The 6,000-nt window shown below is 46.4% G+C and overlaps 1 protein-coding gene across 1 annotated transcript in view; it reads right to left on the reverse strand.

Annotated features, from left to right (window-relative positions):
- Positions 1-5,762, reverse strand: part of LOC140204187 (BCL-6 corepressor-like protein 1) — a 221,285-nt gene extending 215,523 nt beyond the window's left edge. Inside the window, exon 1 of the mRNA XM_072270659.1 lies at positions 5,440-5,762. The gene's annotated coding sequence lies outside the window, so the exon portion shown is untranslated. The remainder of the gene's footprint in view (positions 1-5,439) is intronic.
- Positions 5,763-6,000: the final 238 nt, after the last annotated feature.

The following is a 6,000-nucleotide window of genomic DNA, read 5'->3' on the forward strand; positions in this document are numbered from 1 at the left end:
GGAGCGGTGTTTCAGCAAGGCAGTGTCCACTGGACCTCCAGCACCCAGGGCCTGCCCTTTTCTCACTGTTACCATCAGGTAGAAGGTACAGAAGCCTGAAGGCACACGCTCAGCAATTCAGGAACAGCTTCTTCCCCTCTGCCATCCGATTCCTAAATGGACATTGAACCCTTGAACACTACCTCACTTTTTTAATATATATTATTTCTGGGGGGTTTTGCATGTTTTTAATCTATTCACTATACGTATACTGCAATTGATTTTTTTTATTATTATCATTTCTTCTGTATCATGTATTGCATTGAACTGCTGCTGCTAAGTTAACAAATTTCATGACACATGCAGTGAAAATAAACCTGATTCTGGAGCGGCAATTGGACACACTGAGGAACAGACAGGAGGACGAAGGTGTTATAGATAATAACTTCAGGGAAGTCGTCACACTGCAGGTTCAGACAAAGAGGTGGCGAGTGAATGCAAGAAGCAGGTAATGCCGAAGCCACAAAGAGATTCTGCAGATGCCAGAAATCTGGATCAACACAGAAACCTGCAGGAACTCAGCAAGTCAGGCAGACGTTATTTATTTATTTATTGAGATGCAGCACGGAATAGACCCTTCCAGCCCTTCGAACCACATCGCCCAGCAACCCCCGATTTAACCCTAGCCTAATCAATTTCAATTACCAATTAACCTCCCAACTGGTACGTCTCTGAACTATGAGAAGAAACCCACGTGGGCAAGCGGAGAGCATACAAACTACTTACAGTTGGTGGCAGGAATTGAACCCAGGTCACCTGCACTGTAAAGCGTTGTGCAAGCCATACTACCATACCACCCATATGTGCAGGGAAATGAACAGTTGACATTCTGACCTGAGGGTAGGTGGGGAGTGCTGGTGGAAGCAGAGGAGCAGTAGGACCCAGCAGCGATGTGAGAGGTCTCGGCCTGGAGGCAGCAGGAACTGAGGGCAGAGGTAAACAGTCTCATTCTGAAACATTGACTGCTCATTTCCCTCCAAAAAACGTGCTGGATCTGCTAAGTTCCTCCAGTATTTTCTGCCTTATCAAGGCAGTGCAGGAGTCTCCCGTAGCAATTCCCCTCTTTAACAGGTAAATTACTCGAGATCAGGGGTCCCTGGACCCCTCAGTAAACAAAAAGATTCCATGGTATAAAAAAGATTGGGAAACCCTGCTCTAGATACTGTTGTTGGGAGGGAAGTAGTTTCTCTGAGGAAAGCAGTAATAGTCAAAATGGCAGAACTACAACTGCCTCTGTTGTATGGCGGGGCGATATTATATAGATAGATAGATACTTCCACAAACAAGAGACAATCTGCAGATGCTGGAAATCCGAGCAACACACACAAAATACCGGAGAAACTCAGCAGGCCAGGCAGCATCTGTGGAAGCACGTAGAGTCGATGTTTTGGGCCGAAACCCTTCAACAGGACTGGAGCAAAAAAAGATGAGGAGTAGATCGGTGAGGCCCAACGTAGATTGGGAGACCGCTTCGCTGAGCACCTACGCTCTGTCCGCCAGAAGAAGTGGGATCTCCCAGTGGCCACCCATCTTAATTCCACTTCCCATTCCCATATGTCGATCCATGGCCTCCTCCACTGTTACGATGAGGCCACACTCAGGTTGGAGGAACATCTTCTTATATTCCATCCGGGTAGCGTCCAACCTGATGGCATGAACATTTGACTTAAACTTCCAGTAATGCCCCACCCCCCTTCACAAATCCCCATCCCCTTTCCCCTCTCTCAGCCTATTTTCTTGCCTGCCCCTCACCTCCCTCTGGTGCTCCTCCCCCCTTTTCTTTCTTCCATGGCCTTCTGTTCTCTCCTATCGGACTCCACCTTCTCCAGCCCTGTACCTCTTTCACCAATCAACTTCCCAGCTCTTCACTTCATCTCTCCCCCTCCCAGTTTTACCTAACACCTTGAGTTTCTCTCCCCTCCCCCACCTTTTAAATCTATTCATCTTTTTGTCGCCAGACCTGCCGAAGGTGCTCGGCCCAAAATGTCGATGGTACTTTTTTCCGTAGATGCTGCCTGGCCTGCTGAGTTCCTCAAGCATTTTGTGTGTGTTGCTGAGATAGATACTTTATTGATCCCAAAGGAAATAACAGTGTCGCAGTAGCATTACAAGGGCACAGGTATACAAATATTAGAAGAGAAGAAAGAAAGAAAGAATAAAAAATAAGTTACCTCAAACAGTCTAACTGGAAGGGAGTCATCATTTCCCTTGCTATAGGTTGACTCATTATAGAGCTTAATGGCTGAGGGTAAGAATGTCTTCATACAGCGCTCTGTGGAGCAGCACAGTTGTCTTTATCTATTACTAAAAACGCTCCTCTGTTCAGCCAAGGTGGCATAGAGGATGAGAAATGTTGTCCAGAATTGCCAGCATTTTCTGTAGGGTCCTTTATTCTACCACAGGCTCCAGTGTGTCCAGTTTGACACCTGTAAGAGCCAGCCTTTCTAATCAGTTTATTGAGCCTGTTGGCATTGCCCCAGTACACCAGTGCATAGAACAACCAATAGTGACAAGGGACTCAACAGTCCGGGGGACAGGAAGGCATTTTTATGGCCCCACATGGGAGTCAAGCACCCTGATGCCAAGATTAAGGATGTCTTGGAACCTCTACAGAACATTCTGCAAGGGATGCTGAACATCCCAATTCCCTGCTAATACTAAGAGATGAAATCTTGCAAATGGAGGTTAAGGAGTTAAGTAGAAAATTGAAAAGCAGGACCTCTAGGGTTGTAACATCAGAATTACTTCTTGTGCCACCTGCTAGTGAGTTTATGAAAAGGAAGACAGGGCAGACGAAAGCCCTAGAAGAGCTGGTGCAAGAGGGAAGGCCTCATGTCTGTAGATAGCTGGGCACAGTTCTAGAGCTTGGACAAGATTAAATGAGAAGGAGACCAATATCCATGCAGAGAGGTTTGTTAGTGCTGCTTGGGAGGCTTTAAACTAATGCGGCAGGAGAACCTAGAAAGATCTTTGTTACAATTATGTAAATGACTGAATGAAAATGTAAGCAACCTGGCTGGTAAGTTTGTAGGTAATGCAAAAATTGGCAGATAACAAAGAAAATATGAAGAGGAACATACATCAGTTGGAAAGTTGGACAGATTGAACTTACTATGGGCAAGTGCAAGATAATAACCTTTGGGAGGTCAAATTATGTTCGGACATATCGGGTAAATAGCAGAGCCCTTGGTAGCACTGAAGAACATAGCGATCTTGGGATCCAAGTCCACAGTTCCCTGTAGGTTGCAGCAAAGGTAGATAGGATAGTGAAAAAGGTATTTGGTACATTAGCCTTCACAGGCCAAGGCAATGAGTATAAAGACTGGATATCATGTTGCAGTTGTGCAAAACACAGGTCAGGCCACTCTTTATGTACAGTACTGGAAGCCACACTGCAGAAGGGATGTGGTAGCATTACAGTGAGAGCAGAAGTGTTACACTCAACTGTCGCTATGAGGAGGGTTTGGATAGGCTGGATTTAGTCTCACTAGAATATGGAAGACTGAAGTGACCTTATGTAAGTTTGCAAAATTATTAAGGGCATAGATATAGTCAAAGTCAGAAACATTTTTCCCAGGACAGGGGAGTCTATGGGGGAATCAGGGGGCATATGTTTAATGTGAGAGGGGAGAAAATTAAAGGTGATAGGGGGGTAAATTTTTCAGAGGGTGGTGAGTATTTGAAATGAGCTGCCAGACACCAGCACAATGTTTCAAAAGGATTTTGATTGCAGTAGAGGAATATGGGTTTAATGAGGGCAAATGGAATTAGCATAGGTGGGCATCACAGTTGGCATGGGTTGCAGAGGCCTATCCTGTGCGGTACGTTTCTATGGTTCGTTGTATCCATGGCAAGTGGGATGGGCAACACATGCGTGCGTGCCTGCCCACCTTCCACAACATTTCGTTTACCGGCACTGCACTGGCCTGACAAACCTACCCGGAATAACAAGCTTGATACTTTGAATGCAATTATACACCCGGCCCAACAGGCCACGCAGTATTAAGAGGGCACAGGGTGGGGTCTTCGCTGTGAGGCCGCGCCCTGTTCTCATGAGCGAGCCGAGAGTGAATCACCCGAGCCCCGTCCCAGTTTTCCTCCCTCTCCCTTCTCCGGCGTCTTTCAGCATTTCCTCCAATGGGCATCGTTCGAGTCGGCGCTAAAACGGGACTTAAATACAACTTGAAAACTTTCTCAAAATCTAACACAAGTTGCTAGTGCAACAAGGCCCCACAGCACACGACATTTAATCATCATTTTCAACGGCTTGTTGTCTGGACGCGATTAGATTCCGGGGGGGGGGGGGGACGGGGATGTGGAGGGGCGTTACTAATTTAGATACTAGCCCCGGTGTTCAGCACTGAAATATATCGAAGGTAACTGGATATAAAGCAGAACCTCCTCGCACACATTGCGTTTGTTTCGTGCACTCGTCGATGCGGAATAACAAGCACTCGATGGATATCGCAATAGTCCGTCACATCCTCCTTCTACACACTAACTGTGGGCCGAGGGTCATCGCGGATGGACTTTGTGCAAACGGCGCTCGGGAAACCTGCAACAAACCCCTCCCGAAAATAAAACCCTTTGCAAAAACTCATACATTTCTTGGTCTTTCTACTTTCCGCATTTTACAATATAAAAGCACTCGTGAATCCACGCTTGGGTTGGAGGGGTCATTTTGCATTGCCAAAATTTACAGTGGATATCGGTTTCTGCTTCTCATTCCTCCGCTGGTGAAACATTTCTGATCGCTTCGAGGTCCCTGGAAACGTCCTCAAGGACGAGGGAGAGACTCGAGTTCTCCAGTTTCCCAGCCCTAGCCTCGCAGGCAGCAGATCCCTGAACCTGACAGTATTTATATGTCTGAGTCCTGTATTTCTCATCACTCAGCCCACCGGAGCCCGGTTTCTTCAAAGTGCAAACCTTAATTAAACCGAAATGAGGCACCATGGTGGCTTGCACTACAAACTAACTCGACCTCAACCCGTGACTGAAACCTTCATTGTTTGTTAAATAAATAAGAGCCTCGCACGATATGTGAATAAGTTGCCTTCCCGGAAGTTGGATATTTACCCTTTTAAATGTCTTGCTTTAAACTTGTGTTTCGAAATAAACTAGCCCGATGCCTGCTGTTTATCGAAACCTTTACATGTTTTTTTTCTCTTCTGGGAGTTGCAATTATCCTCTCTATTAAACGTTTGTAAAATAAAAATTAGGAGAGCGAGATGCCAGTGAGACTGACATGAAATTGGCGAGATCGCCCCCAGAGCAGAAGCGAAGCGAAACGTCTCCTTTTGTTAAGGCAGAGGGCGAGGGGTACATTGTGGCACCTCGGCTTCTCGCCACACGCACTGCTCAATCCCACCGAGCCCGGCCTCGTTATCTTAAAGAAAATACCTGAATTTAATTCGGAGCTGCTGTTTTCTCGTTCCAGCAAGATTCAGATCCACGTCCGATCCGAGCCGCTCCAAAGCCGGGCCCCAGAGGTTGTGAAAGTGCAGGTTCCGACGGTGCAAGCGCACCGAGCAGGGGCTGATATAATCTATGTGTATTTTTAATGTATATACTAATATCTGAAACGAGGAATGAGTTTACTTTCGCTCCATATCGCTGTCTGCTGCGCACATTTCCACCACTCCTCACTGCAGTCGCGTCCCCAGGGTCCTAGCGCCGTCGTCGTAGCTACTTATTTGCAGGGGCACAACTAGAAAACTCGCCAGCCCGGGTCAAACCACTTTCCTGGTTTCGTGTTCAACTATAGGCACCGATCAAAGAGGGATTTTTTTTCTTCCTGATAATATCTCGCTGTTGCATTTACGTGCAGTTGCACGTTTATATTAGTAGTTTATCTACTGCTCTCTCTACCGATTGATACCTGAAGATTTTTAAGGTGTCTTCTAAGTATTAGAATAAAAAAACTTGTGCAGTCAGTTAATTCCACGTCCCCTGGAGTGCCAG

The sequence above is a fragment of the Mobula birostris genome, chromosome 10 (genome assembly GCF_030028105.1).
Source record: "Mobula birostris isolate sMobBir1 chromosome 10, sMobBir1.hap1, whole genome shotgun sequence".
NCBI lineage: Eukaryota > Metazoa > Chordata > Chondrichthyes > Myliobatiformes > Myliobatidae > Mobula > Mobula birostris.